Raw genomic sequence first — 25,923 nt, 5'->3', positions numbered from 1 at the left:
AGGTTTTCCTCTTGATAGGTTCCATTATTCTTCAATTAATTCACTTGTAACCTGTTGCTTACTACCCAGTGTGTTTACTTGTAGATTTATAGGGACATGTACCTACTAACAATGTGGGAAACTAGGAAGCCTATTCTCTGAGTCTGGCTTACTTAGCTTAATATTTTTTCTAAGTTTTTCCAGTTCCTCCCGAATAACACAATGCCATTCTGTCTGAAAGATAAGTAGAATTCAATTGTGTATATATATCACATTTTGATCAACTCATCCATTAAAGGGCATCAGGCCTGATTCCATATGTTAGTTATGGTAAGTAATGGAACAATAAACATGGCGGGGCTGGTAATAACCCAATTAAAAAAAAAACATCTAATGGGGTCAGGAGTTTTCCTAGTGGTAGAGTGCTTGCCTAGCATGCACAAAGACCTGGGTTCGGTTCCTTGGAACCACATACATAGATAAAAGCCAATAGTGGTGCCAAGGCTCAAGCGGTAGAGCTTTAGCCTTGAGGAAGTCCAAGGACAGTGCTCAGGCCCTGAGTTCAAGCCCAGGAATGGCAAAAAAAAAAAGGAAAAGCAGCTAATGACTTAAGGAGAAACTTTGCAGTAGTAAAAATGACCAATAGATGCATGAATAAATGCTCAGTGACTCTCACCATAAAGGAAATGTAAATCAAAGCAACGTTGAAATTCTACCTCATTCCACTTAGAATGGCTAATATCAAGGAAACTAAAAAGAACACATACTGGAATGGATGTCACCAAAAAGGAAGCTCTAGTACAATGTTGGTGGGAGTGTAAGTTGGTTCAATGGCTTTTAAAAGCAGGATAGAGGATGGAGTTTCCACCAAAAATTGAACATAGCAGTACCCAGCAATTCTTCTTCTGAACATTTATTTAGAGCACAAACAAGGCCATATAAAAGTTACCAGCAAACTATGTTCAAGACATGGAAACAAGAAGTTCTAAGTATGACCTTTCTAGGTGCTTAACCACCCATCAAATCTTGTTTGATGGTTCTGTCTGTGGCCATACATTATCTATCTTAACAGTTTTTAGGCATTCTGGAGGTATTTTTAGGTATTCTGAAGGGATATTTCAAATTAATAGTATACAGGAAAAATATGCTCCCAAATGTAAGTACAAGCCACTTTTTAAGCTAATAATTTTCATTTTTCTATGATGCAGCTAGTTGTCCTTAGAAAACTAGGAAATGGCTCTACTATGCTAAATAATAAAAAATACATTTAATTCCTTTGGTCTTCATTTATTGGATTCAACATAAATTCATCTCTGCTTACAGTATTTTGCTAATTGAATAATCTCATAGACTGATTCTAATGTTATGGAACTCAAAATAATGATGTATTAAAATCCAAAGTGAAAAGCAATATTTCCCAGCAACACATGGGAGCTTTCACAGCTCCTTAGGACTAGGTTTTTCAAATAATGACATTTATTTTGAGAGTTCTTATTGTACTGTCACACTCTCTGATGGGAAACCAGTATGAATTAAAAAAGCAAAAACATTGAAAAGAATTGACTGTTTCAGGACAGGAGACAGTACATTTAATTAATGCGAAATTTGTGAAGTACATTGTTCATAATCCTGTAAGCCAGCATTTCTCAAATGTGTACTATTAAGAGTTTTAAGGGCAAAAATATAGCAAAGACATTTCCCTTTGACCTTCCCTGGTTCAATTATTTTGATTAAAATATTATTTTTAAATAAGCACACATAAAAACAAGCACTAATACCTCGAACTTACACTGAAACTAGAATTTTAATCATATTTTGGCTTTTAGAACAAAAGATAAACTATCTGAAGCAAGAATTTTTAGGCCCAGGCTGCAATGTGGTAAATGGTAAGGAAAAGAAAATTTGTTGAATGGCTTGGTTATGACACAAGAAAGAAGTAACATAAACACTTCACCTCATACTCTGAGGTAGAGAAATTAGCTTTTGGTTTAAATAGAAAAGTATAGGAGCAGGGAGTGACAGAGGGGAAGAGTTAAAGAGTCCCAGTGCCAATTGTGGCCCATTAGGTTATTATTTCACTTTGGGGAGGTATTCAGAAGTTGTTCTCTCTGTCTTCACTTGAAGAAAGCTCTGGAGTCAGGAGAGGCAAGTCCTTGTTGCCTGGCAGGTGATCTGTTCTGAGGAAAGCCTGCTGGTGGTTTTTTTTTTTCCCCCTGTAGGGCAAAGATTATATCAATTCCACCTTGTAAAGAAGTTATCAGTTAGTCCTGCTCTTTCTCTTTCCAAGGTGACTGCAGAGTGAATGTCTCAAAGCAAACACACTTAGTAAAAAGCAGGCAAGGAAGCAAAGCTTTGCTCCTGCTTTTAGGTGTATTATAGGACCAAACAATGAGTAGGGCTCTTCATAAAAGAAGTTTAAGATCCTATAACAATTCTTCGTGTAGAATATAATTATAATACTTAATAAGGCATAATTGTTTTAGGAAAATTCACATTTTTAAATTTTTATTAAAGAATTTATTAACATTATTATGATTTTACATTGTATTTCAAATGACATATTTAACAAACAAGTATCCAAGAAGGGAATATCTATATACAATCATTGGCACTTATATTTTAGAACATAATTAAAAGTGGGGAAAGGGTTTGTATGTCATAGATACATATTAATCTATGTAATAAAACCTTATGTCTATAGAGTCATAAATTTTTATGTCAATGTAGTTGTGTTTGTATTTCCAATACCTTGTCCATAGCATTGAATACATATATATTGAGTCCTCGCTCTTGTACTCATTGAATCTAATAGCCACATACTAAGGATACCATGCGGCTTTTGTTCCTTTGGTCTTGACTTGTCTCACTCAACATGATTCGCTCTATATTCCTCCACTTTCCTGTGAATGCCATTATATTACCTTGTCTGTTGGCTAGAAAATTCACATATTTTGTCAAGATTCTGCTTGTAGTGTACCATCTTTGGACTTTTTCTATCTGTTTGTTTCTTAAGGTCAAAATAATTTACCAATAAACATGTATTCTGGTTTTATATGAAGTACATTACATTTCTTAAGTTATGGTAAATTGATCCATGAATATCAAAACTTGTAAAGATCATTTTCAGGCAAATTTAACATTGTAATGTAAATATTTTTTAAAAGTATCAAAATTTTATTTGAATCTTCATAAAAGTAAATGACAAATGTTGTCAGCTGGTTAACATAGAATACAAAAAATTCTGTATGTGTATTGACAGACTAGTAATTTTGAAATGAGTCTATGAAAAAATGCAAGGCTAACTTTTCTCCTAGACTTAGACAAAGGAGAGAAATCAAATTTCCTTCTACCAAATGGAATTACATGTCATTTGGTAAGTTTTACCTTAATTCCTACTGGTTATTTTGTAATTTAGTCTACTCAAATATCTCAGCCCTAGTAGAATTAATTAACCCAGTACTGTATGTTAGATAATGCTTCTTTTTTCCAATGACAATACCAGTATTCTTTCATTAAATTTAAAATCTCTCATAATTTTTCCATTAAATGTAGTTTGATGAAAATAGAGAATAATAAAACCTACAGTTGAGTCCTTATAGAAGTTCTGATAACTTCTACTCTCTTTTTTCATTTATATTTTATTTTAATTAATAAAAGGGTTGCAATATAGTCACCAGATAGAGGGTGCATTACTTCACATACATTGGTACCCTTTCTCATGTCTTGGTCCCCATTTCCCTCCTCCCACACCCAACCCTCGTCTTGTTTTCCTACCTGCCCTATCTGATGTCAAATAACCAAATACACATATATACAATATTTCAGATAACCAGGTAAAATACTGTAACAAAATGAGATAACCAAGGGATAGCAAAAGCGATGAGAGATAACATAGTACATTAAGGAAAACAATCACTTGTTTCTATATCCTGGAGGTCCTTTCATTTAGCATCATTCTATATGGCCTTATGGAGTCAGGTTTTTTTCTATTGTAAATCTCTGCTAGGAGATCCCAAGATTTCTGCTGATTATGACAAATGAGGGAAACCATTGAGCCTATGTGTGGGGCTAGATCTCTGGCAGGAGGTAAGCGTGAGTGATGTGCACACAGAACACACGCCGGAAGGACAAGCATCAGCAGGTCTCATTTATTATTTTGCACATCAGGAATTAAATAGCCCCAGCACCCCAACCTCCTGAGTCTCCCCCGGCCAATTACCTAGTGGGGAGTTGATATAAGGCACTTGAGGTGGGTACCAATTGATCCTTGAGGGGAGTGCAGAGAGCGTGGACAGCTCATGGCTGGCAAGCTAGGCAGACGTGCCTGTAGGTCACATCTCTATGAGCAGGAAGTGTGTTTCTACTGCTGCTCTAGCTGACTCAGCCACATCTGACCGGCTCTACCCACAAATTTCCCCTTTTCTTTTAAAAGGACCATCATTATGTTGATCCGTTGCTGGAGGCGTCGCTGCTGGGAGTGCAGGCACTTAAAAATCTCCAAAAGAAAAAGCCCTAATAGCACAAGGCTCCCCCAGATAACTATAGAGGATGGCAAAAACCATTGTTGCAGTTTTTTAAAGTACATCTTCTAAAAAGGAGGCAGCAGGAACACATTGTATGGTAGTCTGATTTAGGTGGGTAATATCATGGAGTAACTGCTAACTAAAATTTAAGTAAGTGAGGGACCAAGGGCCTTTGATATAGCTACTAAGTTCAGTGACATTGGGCATGGAAATGGAAAGCTGACAGACAGAAGTAGTCATAGCATTGCATAGTTCTCCTTGTTGCAGCCCAAGAAACGTAATCTGTTCTTGGAGCAAATCTATCTGTTGTTGGAGCACAAGGAGGCCTCCTTTAAGATGATTGGCAACCTGCAGGTGCTGTAGCTCTATGGATGACAGCTGAGGGATGAGCTGATTTATCTGTTGTATGGTGGACACGCTCTGAGACAACAATACGGTAGCAATGGTAGCAGAAACTACTGAGGCAATGATTGCTGACATGATCGCAATGATCAATCCTATTGCTCTCTTACGGTGCAAACGAATTAGTTGAATCTGAGAAAACTGAGAGTTGTTAGTAGCCAAAACAATAAATGGGGGAACATGCACCAAACCTGCAAAAGAATAAGTATCATTTGGTTGCTAGTGATTACTAAGTGTGCAGGCATCAGGAGAGTTATCTTCTAGGCAGAAAGAGAATGGGGCTCTGACCACTACCATCCCTGACACTTGGTCACATGCCTTGCGGTTTCAGTGATGTGTGTTGGCCAATATGAGGGGAGATAAATCAAGACAGGAATGTGATGAACAGACAATTGGCATGGGGTCTCCCAATATCCCCCCTGAGGAGTTATAAAAATCCTTTAGATTTTGGGGTTTGGGGTTCTCTTTAGACCTGTTGTACATGGCTGGGCGTAGGGACAAGGCGAGGCTTCCAAATTTTTTGCCTTTTCAGGAGTTGGCGCAAAGACTGATCACCAACTCCTCAAGAGGAACTGAAACATTGCCAAAATTATCAAATTCCCTACGGGGGCATAGCTGCATATGAAAGGGCATATCAGTAGCATGGGTGCAGTTTTTCTCAGTGAAGCAAACAGGGTAGGGTCCCGTGTAGTTCCACCACCCTGTCCCATGAGTCACCATGGCAAGGGGGATAGTACAGCCATCAAATTGCCTAAGTGACTCATTTGAAAAGCAAAAGGAAATGGCCTTTTCCCATTCAAAGGTGAGGTTTGTTTTTTGGTGCCATAAAGCATCTGACGAAAAAGGGAGGCCAACCATACCATTGGAAGAGAGCATTTGGGGGAAAATGGTGGTATCTTCCCCCACCATCATCAACATCTGGGGGCTGGTTACTAATGTAATCTTACCCTGCCCTGCAGCAGATTGGGAATAGGCTATAATAATGGCACACATCAGGAGGAATAGGGTAGATCTGGGTCCGGGGCCATGGCTTGAGCCCGTTCTATCAATCCTTTCAGAGCTCCCCAGGTGATGGCGCGTGCTCTAGCTCAGGGTCTACATCTTCTTCTCCATGGGCTGTCCAACGTAGTCAACGCATCTCTCTCGTGGGCAGTGACAGCTTGCCAGACATCTCGAGTTAGAATCCAAATAGGTTTGTCACTCGCGTTTGGAAAGCAAATCCTCTCCCTTGTGCCATGAGGGGAGCAAGATCCTCCCACCTTCTTCTGATGGGGTCCCTCTATATAACCAAGGGGACTGGAGTAGACGTTTTCATGAGGCCCCAATGTAGGGCTGCTGGGGACCCACGTGTGGCAGCTGCAAATGTCAGGAAATTTTTCACTGCAAACAGTAATTTAGTTGTGTTTAGGGGTCTTTGAGCCCTAGCCCCTCCATTCCCCCCCTTTCTTTTAAAAGGAGGGTCTTAAAGCCATATAATGAGTGATTGTCCTTAACGTACTATGTTATCTCTCATCTCTTTTGCTATCCCTTGATTATCTTATATTGTTACAGTATCTTACTTTGTTATCTGATATATTGGATATATTTGTATTTGGTTATTTGAAATTAGATAGGGAAGGGGGGGAAACAAGATGAGGGGTGGAGGTGGGGGGGAGGGAAATGGGGACCAAGACATGAGAAAGGGTACATGAATTAATGTACCTTCTATCTGGCAAATATAATGTAACCGTTCTATTAATTACAATAAAAATATATGAAAAAAATAAATAAAAGGATGGTCTTAAGTTCTTTATGAGTGCATTTGACAATGGCTTGGCCTTGTGGATTATATGGGATACCTGTGTGGTGTGTAATGTTCCAAAGGGTGTAAAATTCGGGAAACGATTTGGATGTGCAAGGAGGGCCATTGTCTGTCTTAAGGGTCCAAGGAACTCCCATAATTGCAATGGCATGTAACAACGCTTTGATGGTGTGTCTAGTCATTTTACCAGTTATGGCCAAGGCCGTTGTGAAACTGAAAATGTATCTGTGCATACGTGGACATATTTTTATCTGCCAAATTGGGGAACATGGGTTATGTCTATCTGCCATGTGCCATTGGGTCTAAGTCCTCGCAGATTTATTCCTGTAGATTGTAATGGCCCTAAGGATAAAAGAGGTGCACAGGAGGAGCAAGAGCGAACCATGTGTTTGCATTGTTGGTGTGTTAAATCAGGAAATAGCTGTTTGATAGTGGTTGCTGGTAAATGGAAGTGACCATGGCTTGGTATATGGATGTATTGGTGAGTAAAATTATTGGAGTTACGGCCTGATTGGTGATTTTGTAACTAACAGCTAGAGGTTGGGGGAGGTTAGTATGAGACCTAATGTGCTGAATGTACCAGAGCCGGGCATGATTGTCTAGTACAGCCTGAATTTTATACATTATCCACCTTATATCCTGACCATCATCCCTCAATAATGCCCCCAGTTAAACAGTGACAGTTTGCATGGCATATAAGCTATCAGAAATAATATTAAGAGGTTCAGTGGGAAAGGATGTCAGGGCAAATAATATGGCTAACAATTCAGCAGTTTGGACAGACCAGGAGTGTTGTCGAAGCATATATTTTTTAGTATTAGCATTATAAAATCCATAAACAGTTTTGCTAGCATCTGTAAAAAGCAAATGGCTCGAGGAATCAGTTTCCCTCTGCGACAGGCAGAGCACTCCTGTGAAAGTGGTAGTTCTTGGGTAACTTTTAAAACAGGATTTTTGGACATATAGTTATCAATGTTAAAATAGTAGTGGATAACTTTTAAGGCTAATTTTCTTCAGACATTAGGAAATCAAAAATTGTCTTTTCTATGGGCCAGATAAGGTGGTCAGGGAATCGGTCATAGGTTTGCCGGCATCATTCTGCTCCTTTAATGTCTAAGTTGCATAGCATGGTAATGGGTGTACTAATTTTTGGTAAATGGGAAGTGGCTAAGTGTATCCATTGCAAAATACCATGGGTTTGGGTCAATGCCGCCATTAGGCCTTTGTTATTTATTATAATTAGGGTAATTTCTTCAGTGACATATTAAAACACTAAAGGGGTCGACCATAACTGGTCAGCAACTTGCTGTAGGATTTGCTTAGCATCAGGGGAAAGTATGCGAAGAGAGGGTCCTTGGAGTAATTGAAACAAGAGTTGGAGTTGTTGGGTAGGGAGATGCATAAAGTCTTGTACCCAATATATATGTCCACATAACTGCTGCAGTTCAGTTAAGGTATATTGGGGCTTAATAGCGATTTTTGGCCAATTTGGGGTAATTTTTTGATCCAGATGGTATCCGAGATAAGTATAAGGGGCTTTGATTTGAACTTTTTCGGTGCAATATGGAGGCCCAATATTGTGAGGTTCTCTTTAAGTAGTGTTAAGCAGGCTTGTATGGTAATAACATCTTTATGTGCTAGCAAAATGTCTATATAGAAGACACACAAGAATTTAGTAAGTAAAAGCCTAATTGCATGGGCAACATACATCTGACACAGTGTAGAGCTACTTTTCATACTCTGAGGAGAACTTTCCATTGATATCTGCGAGTGGATAATTGACAGGTTCCCATACTGAAAAGGTGAAGTATTCCCTATCATCGGGGTGTCAGGGGATGGAAAAGAAGCAGTCCTTAATACTGATAATACTTAATACCTTTGGGTATTGCAAAAGGGTGTGGGAGTCCAGGTTGGAGCGTTCCCATCTTTTTCATGTGACTATTAACAGTACATAGGTCCTGGAGAAGTCTCCATGTTTCTTGAGCCCTTTTTTGGATGACAAAAATAGGGCAATTATGGGTACTGGTGCTAGGTTCTATGGGTCCTCTTTTTAGTTGCCTGGAGATGGGGGAGCTTTTCGGGAGAAATAGGCCACTGTTCGACCCAAATGGGTGGTATCCCATTGGAGTGGGATAGGCTCTGGTCACACAACAGTGGCCTTTAGAAGTGGGGATACTGAGGGAGATTAACAGCTCGATCTGTTATGATGTCCTCATAAAAAGCCCTGTTGTTAACACAGGGCCCATATTAGTTAGAACATCTCATCCCCAAAGATTGCATGAGAAGCCAGGGGTGACAAGAGGTTTAAAAGCCCCGCTGACTCCGTCACAGTCTTTGCATTTCTCAGGCCATTGGACCTGAAGGGAGGCAGCTTTTCCACTGACACCCTGCAGACAGGGGCCGGGAACTAGGTTCTGTCCTAATCCCTCAACTTCCTCTTTTCTAAGGACTGTACAGTCGGCTCCAATATCAATGATGCCTTTGAATTTTGTTCCATTTATTGTAAGTTCCATTCTAGCTTTTCCATTTTGGAAGGGGATAGTCCATAGCACTTGGGGGATGGTTGCTGCTGTTGTCCTCTTGGGGTAGGGGCTGAGGACTGCCCCTTATCTAGTTTAAAGGCTGAGGCTTAGAGCGGCATTCTGAGGCCCAGTGAAAACCTCTTTTGCATTTTGGACATACTGATGGGGGTTGCTTTCTTTCTTTTTTTTTTTTTTTTTGCCAGTCCTGGGCTTGAGCTCAGGGCCTCAGCACTGTCCTTGGACTTTCTCAATGCTAGAGCTCTACCACTTGAGCCTCAGCACCACTTCTGGCTTTTTTCTATGTATGTGGTACCGAGGAATCGAACCCGGGTCTTCATGCATGCTAGGCAAGCACTTTAACCACTAGGCCAAACTCCCAGCCCCGGGGGTTGCTTTCTTTTTGGAGGCCCCTGGAGTGAAGAGCAATCTTTTTTTTAAAATGCCCAGCCCCGCCACATCCCCAACAAGTTCAGGCTTGGGCGCCATTAAGGGGTGTGTGGGTGTTAGCGGTCATAGGGGCAAAAGCCTGTGCAAGGGCAGCTATGGCATGAGTCGAGGTCCCCAAATCCTTGGTGGCCATGATCCAATCAGTGATCTCCCCATTTCGCTCTGGTGCAATGGCTTTTCTACACTCCTAGGTGGCTTCCTCCCATATTAGGGTGTTAGCCAGAGCATCTGGGGCTCCAGCATATGATACTTTCCGGGCTACTGCCTCCTGAACATGGGCAACAAAGTCAGTGAAAGCTCATTGGGGCATTTTATAGGGTTTTTAATTGTTTATCCCCTTCCTTAGAAGGGACAGAGGAGACAGGTCATAACACACAGAGGCGTACTTGGTCAAAGTACTGCGGAGGTGCCGCTGCCTATTTGGCAGGGCATAGGCTCCCTCCCCCTTTAAGCAATCAGGGTCCCCCATATTAGCATTATGTCCCCCCAGCAGCGATATTTCGTGTGCTCTGTTGTTCACATTCATCATAATAAGCAGCGTTCCATAAGAGAAAATCTCCTGAAGACAGGGCGGTTCGCATTGTTTTACCAATCATGGGGGCAGTTAATGTCAATGCTAATGTTTTCAAGCATTTGTTGAGCATATGGAGAGTGTAACCCACCCTCCCTGACAGTGGCCCATGGATCATGGGGATACCACTGATTGGGTCGGGCAGCAGTATTCACCTGGGCTCGTCCATGGGCTTGGATGCCATTGCCACTGTGGTTGGGGCCCTGCAAACAACTATTGTATTACGGGGGGAACAACAGATTTTCCCTCTTGGGCAAAATTGGATATGTCCACCCAAGGATATAAAGTTCCTGTGGGGGATTCCCAGACTGACCTAAATGGCCAAAAGAGGCAGTCGGACAAATCTCCTGGGATTGATAGTGCGGCTGGAGTGGCTTGGTGGGCACAGCCAGTTGGCACTCGTGGTTGATCTTCAGCTATCTTGGTGGAATTGTTTGCTGTGCCACCAGAAGGCGGAAGTGCCTGAGCAGCTCCACTATTTTCTGCACTGTCTGTCTCCTCCCATAGCGAGGTGTTAAACGTCTGCAGAGTTTCCCCCTCCTCTCTCCCCGACAGGCAGGCTTGAATGGTTAGAAACTTAAGGGCAGCTCAGTACCTCCACAAACTTCCTTTTTGCGACCTGCCTGGAGGACACGAGTCCAGCTAGCTGGATCCCAAATAGCCCCGGAGTCAATCCATGGGCACAAATCATTCACTATTTCCCATATTAGACTAGTTTCTTTTTCTGATATCTTGATCCACCTACTTCAAAGCAGGGCAACAAGCGCTCGTGATTGAGGCTCCTGCCCTGCCAGTGGAAGGTTGCCCATGGAGGCAACCTTCTCCCCTGCTGCTTTTAGGATCCTTTCTTTGGTCTCTATTGATCCTGTACAGAATATAATGTGGCGGTGGGATGTCCTTTTCTGCTCAGGTCTGTTTGTGGTTCTAAAAGCTTCTTATATCTGGATGGGCCTGCCCTTCTGGATATTTGGAAAGTTCTCTGAGATGATTCTCTGAAGCATATTTCCAATACCATTGACCTCTTTCTCCAGGCCCTCCTCAATACCAATTAGCCTTAAATTAGGCTTCCTAATTGTATCTTGGACCTCCTGAATCGTTCTCTCATATTTTTTAGATTTGGTTTGACCCATTTTCTGATCTTTCTCTATATTAACTAGATTATCTTCAACCCTGGAAATTCTCTCTTCTGCATTGTCTAACCTGCTATCAAAACTTTCTACTTTATTCTTCATCTCCCTGCCTTCTAATCACTCATTTTTTATTATTTGCATCTTTTGTTATAGATCATGTATGGACTTCTTTAACTCCCTGATTTCCATTTGAGTGGGTAGCTCAGCAGCTTTACTCTCATTGGACATTTGTTGGAGTTCGGTCAGCTTTTTGTTTGTGGATTCTATATATTCGTCCATTATTTTTGTAAATCCTTTATTATGGCCTCCATTATGGCTTCCTCTCATTCACATATCACCTTGTTTATGGTTTCATCTTGTTTAGATATGACTTATCTCTTTCTGTATGTTTTCAAACTTTTCATTAATCGTGTCATCAATTGTATTTGTATAGCATTTAGAGGACTTGCCTCTAGTTTAGCCCTTGAATGCTCCATTGCCTGTTTTTATTGGGTGGGAGGGATGATTCCTTGATTTGCCATTTTCCTTGAGCTTCTTGTTCTGCCCATTTGGAAATGGGAGCAAGATTAATACAGCACAAGGTTACAACTTCTAAGATATAACCAACCTAGACCTCTTTAGTTGGCCAGACAACAGATGTTCACAATTTTAGATTGGTATTATCACAAGAATATATAGAGAAAAGAAGAAGGTATATATAAGAGAGTTCAATGATAAAAATTTTAAAACGTGAAATAAACAAAAAATAAAAACAAGAAAAAAGGTGGGGGGATATCTCCCACAATTGTGAGTTCTCAGACAAGAAATACAAGGGTTAAGCACCAACAGATTAAAAAGCAGGTCACTATATCAATACAAATATCATTTGTATCCATTCTGTACCCACAATGGCAGAAGGAAAGTGGAAAAAAAGAGGAAAGAATCATAACATTAAAAAGAAAAGGTGGAGGTAAAAATGGCAAAAAAAAATGAGAACACATAAAATGCAAATGAAAAAGGGTAGAAAAAAGAAACAAAAAAGAGAAAAAAAGAAAAAGAGGGTATTCTTCAGTTTGTTTTTTGGGGGGGTAGGGGGGTTGTAACAAGATAGGAATCTTGATTCTCCACTAAATTCGGGATCCAAACCCTTCAAAAAGTCTTTTTCGCTTGTGATTTGGCTTTGTGGTTTTTCTGATCAGTTTGCTTGATTGGGCAGAAAAAAAAAACAAACAACGGTGGCATCACCAGTGGCCCCGCCCATGGGGAGGAACTTCTGCATCTGGGAAATCCTTTGCACTTTTGAACAATGGCGCTACCACCACCACTTCTCAGGCTCCAGTTGGTTTGTCTGGATCTTTGCCAGCAGTCAATATGGCACTGCTCTCAGCGGGTGGGGGAGGGGATTCCTTCTCAATGCCATTATGCTAGAAGAAGTGGAAAGGTCCACAGAGGTACTCACAAGCTGGCAAGTCTGTGCCACGGCCAGGTGACAGCTCTGGGCTCTCCAGGCTCTGTCTGGCTCTGTCTGGAGCCAGCAGGTCTTCCCCCTATCCAATTTCAAATAACTAAATAAGTTTATATATAATATAACACATAACAAGGTGAACTAGTGTAACAATATGAGATAGCCAAGGGACAGCAAAGGAGATGAGAGATAACATAGTACATTAAGGACAACAATCACTCATTATATGGCTTTTGTTTCTATGTCCTAGCGGTCCTTTCATTTAGCATCATACTATATGGCTTTCTGTATCTAGGTTTTGTTCTATTGTAAATCTCTGCTAGGAGAGCCCAAGGTTTCTACTGATTATGACAAATGAGATAAACCATTGAGCCTATGTTCCTTTGAGTCTGGCTTACTTTACTCAATATGATTTTTTCTAAGTCTTTCCATTTTCTTACAAATGGGGCAATGTGATGACTTCTATTCTTGGCAACAAAGTCCTGTCAGCTAAGAATTTCCTTAGAATAAGTTAAGAAAACATAATTTTACAAAGGAGCACTATTCAACCATGAAGAAGAATGAAGTTGTCATTTCCAGAAAACTAGTGGAATGGAAGACAAGCACATTAAGGGAAAAAAGTCTGAGAAAAGCAAATTGCATCTTATTTCTTAGTCAAACTCTAGGTCCTTACAAAAAGTGACATGATGAAAGTAGAATTGTGGCTCAATTGGTAGAACATCAGTTTTGAACAGAAAAGCTCAAGGTCAGCACCAGTACCCTGTAATTCAAGCCTTGTGACTACACACACACACACATAAATACACACACACACACACACACACACACTCCCCCCCCACACACTCACAACTTGAATACAAAAGTAACTGGCAGAAATAGAGGGTAAGGGAGAGCAAGAAGAGTGTTTGAAGAAGTGTAAATGTGATTGAAATACTATAGTTAGGTGATTTGCTTAATTGTACTATTTCATCTATTTTCAAATAGTAGATGATTTTAAATATTTTTGTCACAAAGAAATGATATTCCAACATGAAAGCTAACCTGAAAACAAGATGATTGGTATGGAGTGTGGTGGGGACAGGGACAAGCACATGAGAGAATTTATCAAGGTTGGAGAATTAATTTACCCATTACCTGACAAATGTACCTGTAACCCCTCTATATATTATCCCGACAATATAGAAGAAAGTTAACCTGAATTATTCTACAACGTTTATCACATTAGATAAAACAAATATAGTCAGTTACTTGTCATGTAAACATCTTCTTAAAAAGAAGAATTTCCTTAGAATAAGTTATACAGGGCCAAATGATCACTGAACCTTGAAAAGGTGTGTGTCATCTATTCCTCCCTATATAAACACCAGGAAATCAATCCATTGTGCTTCATGAATCCTAAGAGACAGATCCTTGCACTTGAAAAATTTTTCTAAAAAACACATAATTATAAAATAAATGAGGCATTTAATAACATATTGCCCTTCCTTTGTTTTCTTGTTGCATCTTTCCCTTTTTTTCTCAGAAGTAAAAAGCAACTACTATAGGCCACATACTGGAATAAATACTCTATACATGTACATATATATGTGACTTAATAATAACCTTAATTAATTAGTAATACATTTTATTTTACTTAAATAAAATAGTTTAAATAATAATTTAGTACAAATCTGAACAAAACCAAGTGTGTAAGTATTTAATGAAAACTATGGCTAAAAATTAGGACAGTATATGGGCTAAATTAAATGACTGCACTTACTCCAATTCTATTTTTCTTAACTATTAGATACATGAAACTTAAAAACATGAAACTCTAATTCCTAAACCGAAATATGATTTCTTTTCAGTTTTACACTCACTAGAATGAGAAAGTAAAATGCTATTCTACTGTCTGGACTGAAATCTGACAATGGTTTCTGAGAGTTTAGAAGAGCTCTCTCTCTCATATTGGAGAGAGTTATCTGATATCTATTACTTTGGGTTCAAGTGGCCATCTTCAATGCTACATATAATGTAGCCCATATCCCTTCATTAACTGGTTAGAAACTGGGAAGACCAGCACAGGAGAGTACGAGGGCAGTGTTGTGGATGCTGGTTGACAAAACAGAGAACATATGTGGTCTCTGATTACCTCCACTTGAAGCAAGCAATAAGCCTCAAAAATAATTTTGAATTCCCTCCTGCTCTTCATATACTCCTCTGAGCATCGTAGACCAAACCTGTTTTTTTTTGTTCTCTAGACAACTTCAGAAAGTAAACTATAGGATAGTTTTCCTTACTACCTAGCATTCAATAATTTAATTAGATAGTTGATGGTTATTTAGATTCTCTAATAAATTCTTTTCTGATCTTATAAAGGAAAAAAACTTTAAACATAGAGGTGATAACAACAAAAAAGTAACTACGAGGATTTTGAGACCAATCTATGGAAAAGTTTCCTGTGCTTAAACATGCAATTAGCCACAGAGGTATTTCATTAAGAAATGATGGGGCGGTGATGATGAGCACAATATATTTACCCGAAAGTATTGTGTGTGTGTGTGTGTGTGTGTGTGTGTGTGTGTGTGTGTGTGTGTGTGTGTGTGTGTGTTGGATTGCAACGTTGCCTATTGGTGGTTACAGTCTGTATATCAAATGCTGCATCTGTCACCAGCTTAGATTTATTGTGAGGATGCATAATGCTAGATGTTAGGATAGCCTGCAAATCCCTCGCTGGCAGCAGTTTCACAAGTAGATGCACCTGTCTTCCCAGCTGGGACTTGCTCAAATGAAGGAAGGTCACTTTCTCTACACAACTAGCTGTATATTTAAAATGCTTGTGGGGGGGGCATAAAAGCCTACTTTTCTTTAATGATCTTTAATGGACAACCAAATTTTGACCTGAAAATATTTTTATATTTTGATTCACTAGATTTAGAGAATATATAGGCTTAGCATAATGGGAAAAATGTGAGTTTACTTTGGTCTGAATGCTCTTATCAGTGTTTCAGCTTTGATCAATGTGGAATATTTTATACTATTTTGATACAGGTCCTTTATTAAAACATGGAGTTTCACTCAATGACACAGCTATAAGTCTATGTGTTTGCCCATTTGAATTCTCTATGTTCCTCTAACATAGTTTACACTCTGGAAAAGTGGGGTATTTCTAGTTAGAAATTTCTCTAGCACATTATCACTGTGCCAATTTTGAGTTGCATTTATTCTCAATAATTTATTCAAGTTAAAGAGTAAAATAATGAAAAATTTTCTTACTGACAAGGAAGTAAGTAAAGAATTCCTATGGATTCGATGATTTAAAACCATTCTAAAAAAAGTATTAGCTTTGGACTCATCATTTGTTTATTTTTTAATGGTATGAAAATCAATTACATTAAAACATCAATTTTAAGGGCACAGTTCCATGAGTCCTGCCAAGAATGTGGGCCACATAATTACTATCTAAATGAAAATGCAGTTTTTTATTAACATTATAGAAATTCTTCATGCTACATTACAGTTTTTCCTTTTCAGCCATTGTCCTGCTTATCATTATGATTTAGTTTTACCTTCTTTAGAATCTGAAATAGATTATGATAAATAATACGCTCTTCTATGTGTGGCTCATTTCACTCAGTATTTAAGTTTTTGACTTATCAGTATTGTTCTTAGTGATATTTAATTGGATTAATCTCCATCACAAAATTACACATGCTAATCATCAATGCCTGTGTACTAGTTATTACAATCAATAATGTAGTTATGCACTGTTAAAAAATGTTTCTGCTCTTGGAGTGTTTTGCGGTCCCACCTTTACCAGGTTTCAGTGATGTGATCTTTCAGACTTCCAAAGCTACACAGAATAAACCTGAGAGTTTTAAATAATCATCACAAACATCATTGTGCCATGAACCTCCATAAGCAGATCACTTGACAGACAGAGCAGATCAAGAGGGACACATTGGAGAGCACGTGATGCTTTCTGAGCTTCTTGACCTCTCCAGCTTTTGCAGTATTACTATGTTCGCACCCCTTTGACACAAAGCACTTTGCAGGATGATGCAGGTGTAAGGTTAGGAAAAAACTCCATCATTAGGCACTCTACTGGAAACATATAACCCTCTGATGCTGTAAATGTGGGGAATGGGGAGAAATGCTAAGGAGATTTACAGGGAACTATGCAGTTTGCAAGACAGTGTAAAAAATCTTGCCAAGGAAATCCTGTGGAAAATGGATACATTGAATTAGAGCACGGTATGATCCACTGCCAAAAAGGGAAAGGCTGGAACTGTGTGTGGATAGAAGGCTATCTGACAATACATGCTGGCAGGACACAGGCACTGATTCAGGCCAGCATTATTACAAGCATGGTAGGCTACTTAGGGCTCTGGTAAGAATTTTTAGGTCAGAAAATAATATTAAGCAAAGGAGATTAGGAACCACTAAAAACCGTAGACAACCTGACAAAGTTCTACTTCTCTTGCAAACTGTCTTGCTATTATTAATCAGATTACAATACAAAATTTTGTTTGGGAAGACTAACAAATAATTGTTGAAAGGATTGAGTAATCACTTAATAGGCAATGACATCATCTTTCAAAGGTGCAATGAGTAAGCATTAACATGATGCAAAGGAAGAAAATTCACCTTGGAATTCAATGTTCTCCAGTGCTAATTATTTTTAGTAGATACTTTGATAAAAGGTAGGTGGACATTTCACAAAATGAAGCAAGTACCTGAATAACTTGAAACAAATCACTAATGTCAGCTGAAACCTTCTGATGTTTCTTATCGTTTTTACCTACTTTCTCTTTAGATCTGTTAGACATGCCTCAAGGATTGCCCAATCCAAGAGTGGAGGAGTTGTATCAAAATATGGACACTTTACCCTGAGAGGTGGGCAGAAGTTTCATCACTAGGTAATGCTCATTCCTTTCTTCAAGTTTATATTTTTCAACAAAGTAAAGTAGGATATAAAATGAAAAGAATTTTCAAAACTAGTAAATGTACTTGAATTTGCTTATAACCCTGTGGCTTTATATGGTGAGTGGTATTCATGTGGATTTCTCAGGAAATTTACATTTGAAGCAGGATGATGTCTGAACCATTGCAACAGCCATATTCACAAGACACTTTGTTAGAAATGAACTTTATAACTTGGGAGGAAGAGAGTTGGGAAAGAAGACAAGCAAGAAAAAATGAGGGAAGGGTTAATAATGTTTGACAAGAAATGTTCTCAGTACCTTATGTAAATGTAACCCCTCTGTATATCAACTTTCTAATAAAATAAAATAGTAATTGCAGTACATAATCTGACCACTGGGAAAGAGAAACCCCAGGAGCAGCGATTATGGTGGTATTCTTAGAACAAATATGACTAGGATAACAGGTCCAGGTACCAGGTATTCCTCTGTAGTTTTGAAGCCCCAGGGTTGATATGATCCAGTAAACATATTTCTTGCTTTATATCCAAATAAGTTCAAAACTTAGCTCCATAGAAAATTATGTAGACAAATGTTTTAGTGGGTTCTTTTTTTTTTTTTTGGTTTTGTTTTGTGGCGTATAGTTCTCAGAGTTTGAGATATGGCTTAAGTCTTTGAGTGCTTTTGTAGCAAGTGAAAGACTTGAGTTCAAATCCCATACTTCAAAATAAATTAACTAAATCAACTAAGGGTACTTTGAGGTCAGAGTCTTTTGGACTTCTGCTTGTGCTGGCATTGAGCTGCCAATTTCTGGACTTCAGCCTCACAAGTAGCTAGAATTACAACTGTAATTTGGTTTTGAGTGCTAAATATGCTTTACCTAAATATGTGTACCTACCATTCTGTCTCAATAGACAACAATCTTTCAAATAATGTACCACTAAAATGAAAATATGTGGAGAATATTAAATACTCTTCTAAAACTCAAATGCATATTTTGCAAGAATCTTTATACTAAATAAACATCATGTTTGATCCTGTTTAAAGCTACTATTCTCCCATAAACAGTGATACCAAAAATTCACATAAACTGACCCATTTCAAAATTTTACCTACAGGTCCCTTAATATACAATGGTTCAAAGAATGAGTTTTGCATTCTTTCATGATATAAAAGTGATGTGCAAGCCATCTCTGTGTACTCAGGATTAGAATTATGAGTTTCAGTCTTAACCATGTTCATGTTTGGAAGACTAGAAAGAGATGAGAAGAGACTTGAAACATTAGAGATGTTGATACAGTCATGTCATTTTGATGTGTCAGCTTTCTTTCAATGATAAGATATAATCCAGTCATCCCTTCTCTAGGGGACATATCCCTTCCCAGGAAATCATCCAAGCAGGATCCTGGTTTTGAGGCAAATGATGCCTCCTGGGAGGGGAAGCAGATGATGACTTTTGAATGGGAAGGCATGCGTAGTTCACAAAGCAGCATTTCTAATTTTGAGTGGAAGGAAGTTGAGGAAAGAATGCTTGTGGAAAGGCAAAGCATTGTTATTTTACATTATGAAAAGAAATCTATTTTAAAATGCATAGCAGCAATCACTGTATAAGTTGGACATCAACCTTTAAAAACAGATCCATCTACCTATCTATCTATCTATCTATCTATCTATCTATCTATCTATCTATCTATTTATCTGTCTATATTCATGTAGATAGGAATTTCTTTCCTAGAGCACAAAAATGGTGGTATACATTTATAGGACTATATGACTATATATCCCTGAGTCAATAAGCTAAATATATTTTTATCTTCTCTTTTTGCACAAATATGTTTGTTTAAACTTTAGTTTATCTGGTTGATGTAACATAAACAAACAGTAAGTTATTTTTTCTCACATATAGGACATAGGTCAAAGCCAGCTGAGAGAAGTAGACAGAGGAGACTGAAGGTGATTAGTAGTCCTAATGAGCAGAGCCTCAACTCCAGATTAGGGAATTTTCACTTGGTCTTAGAGTGAAGTATATAAAAAGGATAAAAAGTAGATAAATGCAGGTTTGGGAAAAAAAATCAGCCTACAGTAAAGCATATGGATTAAGGGTAACAAGAAGGAAATACAATTAGCATGCTAATTAGCTAATTACCATGACAAGAACCCTAGGAGAGACTCTTAGTGAAAAGGGAAAAAGAGGTGATAGATCACAGAGAGACTTTGTTGTTGTTCTTGTTTTTTGTTGTTGTATTTTTTTAACTCAATCATGACAATAGACTTTGACTGCCTACTAAGTACAAAACTCTGTCTAGGCTATTGTAAAATTAATTATCAAAACACATTATATAGTCTAAGAGACTGCTGTAGGTAACAGACTGCTGTAGGGTGAATGTGCCTTCTTTAGAATTTCTGTTGGAATCCTAATCTTAACTCATGGTATTAGAAGCTTGGATTTAGAAGATATTTGGAATAGAGTTAATATAAAAAGAAACCCTAATAGCTGGTTCATTTCCTATCCATGCTTCATGAGGGTATAAAAAGAAATTGGTAAGCTTTCACCCAGCTGTCACCAGAACTCAACCTCTGGGCATCTTTCCCTCAGGTTTCCAATTTCCTGCAAGATGTAAATTTCTGTTATTTGTAACCAACCCAATTTAGTAAGAAAACAATTGAAAATAAATATATAATGGCTAAAAACCATAGCTAAAATGAATATGATGTGTTGTAATTTGGAAGTAATATTTTAAGCAGTGTAAATGAGCAGAATAAGCAGGATGAAGAAGGAAGGTTACATATTACAATATTCCATAGGTTAATAGGAAGTGGTTTCACTGAAAAGGAGAGGTGGGACAAATAGTTGAAGAATGTGAGTGAGCCAACTAGAGTACCCTGAGGGAAAGGACATCAGAAAGAAGCTTCCAGACTGGGAGCTTGTGAAGAATAGTCCAGAAACAGACACATTTCAAATTTAAAACCAATCTCAAGGCCAGGTACTCCATTGCATGAATCTTCAAATATGGGAAGAAAGATTTTTCCCATACAAAGATTAATACCTCTTTGAAGTTCTGCTTTAGGCCTAAAGGATAAAAAAGAGATAGAAGTGTGAATTAAGGGGTTGACATTGAGCCAGAGATATACTGATAAAGTCAGCTAATTCTTAACTTGGTGAGAGAGAAGTCAGAGTAAAACAAATGCCATCCCCATCCATGTAGCTATGCGAAAACAAAGGAGTCTCGTGGATGACAAATGCTGGAAAAAGATTGAAGAGAATAAGGGTAGAAGACATAAAAAGAAAACAAACAAGCAAGCAAGAAGCAACCATTGGAATTGGGAGCAAAGGCACTAGTCATGTAGGTACGTAGAGGGCTCTAATGAGCAGACTGAGGGAAAGAACACCTGATACAGTGAAGGATTACTGTTGTGATGAACTGGTCACTGAGACTTTAAAACATATTTTAATTTGAAATATGAAGTGTAGATGAGTTTGAAAGAATAAAAATAAATGTAAATGCTGACAGAGTTATTAGCCACTAATGTTATCTATTGTATTCCCTGTGTGCTCTGAGTTTACAAGTTTCAAGATGTTGGTATGTTGAAGGGCTTTTGGTGGAGATACATTTGGTGATGTAGCATTGTTCAATTCGCAGAAATTTCCTGGCTTAAAAATGACTGGCTTTCTTCCAGGCTTCACCAAACTTGCTTTTTATTCACAAATAAATCTTAAAAAAATAGGACAGGTGGATTTTTCCCAAAATAAATGTCTAATGTAACACATTATTATAATAGGATTAAGAGTGCAGACTGTCAATATTTGATGGTCTCCTCACTGGTTTTCACAGTATTTTTAAAGTTTATTACAATTAAAATCTGCTGATAAGAGATGAATGACTTAATACACTTCTATTAAAATGTTAATTTTTTAAAAAGGTGCATGGTAAGAGATTTGTAAAATTATTTTAAGCCAGCTTTGGCTTCTGAACATCCAATGATCTAGAATACATTTTTTTATGCTGTAGAGCAATTTCAGGCAAAAGTACCTTAAAAGAACTTAAAGACTACTTATTTTTAAAATGGGAACATATCTTTATGCAAAAAATAAAACATACAGGATTGTTTTTGTTTTTCTTTATCTGGGAAAGTAATTGTGAAAGCATGTTAAAATTCATCAAGTGAACAGTAATGGTTAAGTGTGCTTTCCAGAAGGATTGTAAGTTAATTTCTGAAGATCAAATTCATATTCAAGGTCAATCCCTCACCATTTCTTTCTTTTTCCTTTAGCTGTCCATTTCCTGCTCATATTAAACCTTATTCTCAAAAAAGGGACCATCTTTATAGATTAATAATTCTCGTGAATTTACATCAGTGTGTTACTTCTGAGAAGAGTATCTATACTGGAAGCAGGAAAGAAGAGTGGGAATCTCATTTAAATATAATTACAAAACAGCCTGCCTGGTCTACATGTATGATCTATGGAATTTTATTGGTCTTTTCTTGATTCCATGGTTTTTATTAGTTTTGCTTCCATTTTACATTAAAGGAACTGTGCAGTCCCCGTAATTGCAACATGATGAGTTCCTCATTGCTTTTAATTAACCTGCTTTTTTGTTCTCAGATCCACAGTTAATTTGGATAAATTTGTTAGCAACTAAGAAAAAAAGCTAGTTGCACTGTTTTTGTGTTTCATTTACTATTTATTTACTACTTGATTTTCCAATTATTATGTTTGGAGTGCAAAAAATGTGATTGGTATTTTATATTCTATGATAAAAATAATCACTCCTGCTTAAAGGTGTTGTCTCAGTGTTTTTAATGTTAGTGTTATTGATTTTGATCATATGAAGGGGTAAAATAACAGGTCAGAATAATAAGATAATAATCTGATGTATTTACTATTAGGAGACATGAAGATTTAACAGTAAAAATGAATCTTCACTGAAGAAAATAGTTGGCACATTTTTTTAGAGAAAAAGATTCAAATACGATTTGGCAGCAAATCTGGCATCACACGAACTTTACCTTTAAAAACCTCTTTATTTCAATTAGTCATTGTAATTAAATCCAAAGCAGGATTTTAATTTTATAAGCACAGAAATATGTATTTTGTTCCTTCAATATTACACAAGACTAAGATGTGTGTTATGCAAACACAGTAATGAAGAGAAAGTGACGTATCAAACATCTCAACAACATATTTTCCTTTCCCATAGAACAATAAAACGGATAATTTGGGTGGAAGAAATGAGTCAAATAAGTGTGAGTGTGTGTCTGTGTGTGGTGAGGGAATTGATACAGATGCCATAGTGAAATTAATCTGATTATCTGCTCTAACTCTGGAATAGTGTGAGCAAAACCCTGGAGTACATTCTATAAGTACATGTGGTGCATAGGAGAGTCTAAAAGGTGGGCTAAATTGTTTTTGGTACTTTGGAAACATTATGTCACTTTCTTGAATCTGCATTTTTCTGATAAAAACTTCCACTTAATGTCACAATACCCACATAGGATCAATTTAATAGTTCCTTCTAAAAGTGTGTAGTATTCTCAAGATGAGGAATGCAGTTTTGAAAAAATATTCCATCTTTTTAAGGAATTGAAAAACTGATGGGTTGACTTACCAAACTATTACTGATGGTTGTTCAGCAAAGAAAAGAAAGCTAGAATACTAATATAGAATTTTTTTCGTAATTTTAGTTGAGCAATATCCAGATAATTAGATGATGATTTTATTTAAGGATTCAATACTTCACCACTTTAAATACCAACTAATCAGGAAGATTTTTCTTGGTTCTTACTAAAATTGACCTTTGGAGAAAATTCTATTCCTGTAAATTTATTCTGACTTTTGGGAGCAGAGAATGCACTCTCTCTGAGTTCAGTTATTGCTAGATTTGCTGGCCAGATCCTTTCTTAGGGAATTACATGCCTGCTAAGAGTTGATGTAGCCATTGAGAGCTGAGCTAAAACTTAGGCCAAAAAATAGTTCCCATTGTGCTTTATGTTGAAGAAAGTATATTATCTTATTGATCTGTTAATGGGACTCAACAATTCACAGATCAGTTGTTAGCCCTTCAATATAAATGATCATCTCTTGGCTAACCTTAGGACTGAGTTCACTTGTGGAATCTTCTTCCTGATGTAAACAGCAACATCTTTTCAAGAATGGGTCATGGGAAGATGTTGCTCCCAATGAACCAACTGTGAAGTCTTCCCCAACAAGAGATCTTTAGAATCACAATCTTTTCCTCAGCTCAAGTCTACTGTGTATCATCCGGGATATGTTTTTTTCAGGCGGGTATACATTTTTAATTTGAATCCTTTAGTGTACATCATGGGGTATGTTGCTAAGTTTCTAGAGTCACAGACTACCTCTTAAAGTTGACATTCAAAGAGCGAATGACAGAATGTACTTCAAGTTACATTTTAATAAATTCAAGTACACCTATCAGCTTACTGTAACTGTAACTCGCTGTGTAAGATGCTACATGATAGAAGTAAATGGGAATGTGCTTAAATTAACATAACCCTACTCTGATAGCTATTCTGAGCTCATCACTTATTTTTATTGCCTTTATTATGGTTACTATTTTTAACATCTAAATTTTGACTTTCAGTTTTCAATTTTTGAGCTTCATTCCAATGAATATCTTATATATCTTAATGTTTCCTGATTTTAGTTCATATCACAAGCTTAAAAGATTAAAAACCATGAAACTATTTTTGTCTACAAAGACAACACATTTTTAAATAATATGAAACAGTGCCTTTTATCAACTTGATCTTTTCCCAGTTTTTGAGCCTTTTTGCTCCTGAAGACAAAGCTCTCAGAAATGCTAATTCACCTATCTTCCTCCTCAGAAAAGAATTTCAATGAGGCACAGCCACCATTGGGCTGCTCTTGTAATAATTAAATTCCTTGGACTTTACCTTGAAGTACCTACTTACTCTGTGACATTAAGCCTTCAAAGTAGTGTTGAGTTTGAAGCAAGTACATGAATGAATTACATGTGGCATTCATGGCAAGACTCTAGAGTGTCATTTGTGTTCTAAACTATTAAAGTGTTAATTCCTTTGAGGTTTGAATCACTCTAGTGAGTTAAGTGTAAGTCTCTCATTATGTCTTCAGTTCTACTTTCCTCTATTTAGGATCGAAGAGAATGGTGAAAGGCTATGAATAGTTCATGTATTAATTCAAGTATTTCAAGTTTTCATATTCAACTCTAGACAAGGTGTTGAAAGCTTTCACCTTGTCAGGGGAGTAGATATTGTTATGGTTCAATATAAAAAAGCCTCAACCTCTCATTTGTTGAAGGCTTGTTCCATAGATGGTGCTGAAGTAAGTTAGTCCTTTATTCATTGTGGAGTTTATAGCTAAATGTGCTATTAGGACATGATGCTGGTCTTTGTAGGAGGGTGTAGGTTGCTGGAAGTGGGAGTCTGAAGGGTATATCTTGGAATCAAACTTCCTCCTTCCCTCCCTTCTCTCATTCTCTATTTCTCTCCTACCTTCTCACCCTCCCTAAGTCCCAAGAATTTAACAGATTTCCTTCTCTGTATCTTTCTACCAGGATGTCTTTCTGATGCCGTAGACCTAAAAACAATGGAGCCAGCCAACCATAAACTGAAAATTAATGCCATTAGCCAAAGTACATTCTTCTTTAAATTGTCTTCTCTTATATTTTGGCTGAACAACAAAACATTAACAAAGAAATTGAAGAAAACTTTTCACAATTTCTTATGATTTAGAAAAGTACTATAAAGAGAAAACCCAGATGACAGGAGCAGATACAAGAGGCTGAGAGAGGAAGAATCTCCAAGAGAAAGAATGGTAACAGTTAGGGAAAATAGCCATTATGTTTTATGATAACATTCAGCTATTTCCTGGATAAAACTATAAGAAAACAAATCCAATTTTACAGTGTTTTACTTAGTGCTCTGTAATAGGCAAACTTTTGATACTTTTTAAAATCAAAGTGTGATATAGATTACCTACGAAAACTTCCAAGCATACCCTTCATAATCTTCCTGACTACACAATCAGAGACTAACTCAACTAGTATAATAGCTATTAAAAGCAATGAGCAGACCCAGTAATCTTTTATGGTGCTCATAGGTAAAAAGTTATAAGCGCAATACTTCAAGTGACATTTTACTATTCACTTGATCACCCATGTGAGTATACCAGTTCTTAGCATATTAAAAGATGTGAACA

This window comes from Megascapheus bottae, chromosome 12, assembly GCF_031878675.1.
Source record: "Megascapheus bottae isolate mThoBot1 chromosome 12, mThoBot2.hap1, whole genome shotgun sequence".
Classification (NCBI taxonomy): Eukaryota; Metazoa; Chordata; class Mammalia; order Rodentia; family Geomyidae; genus Megascapheus; species Megascapheus bottae.
The sequence above is the reverse complement of the archived record's forward strand: the minus strand, read 5'-3'. Positions refer to the sequence as shown.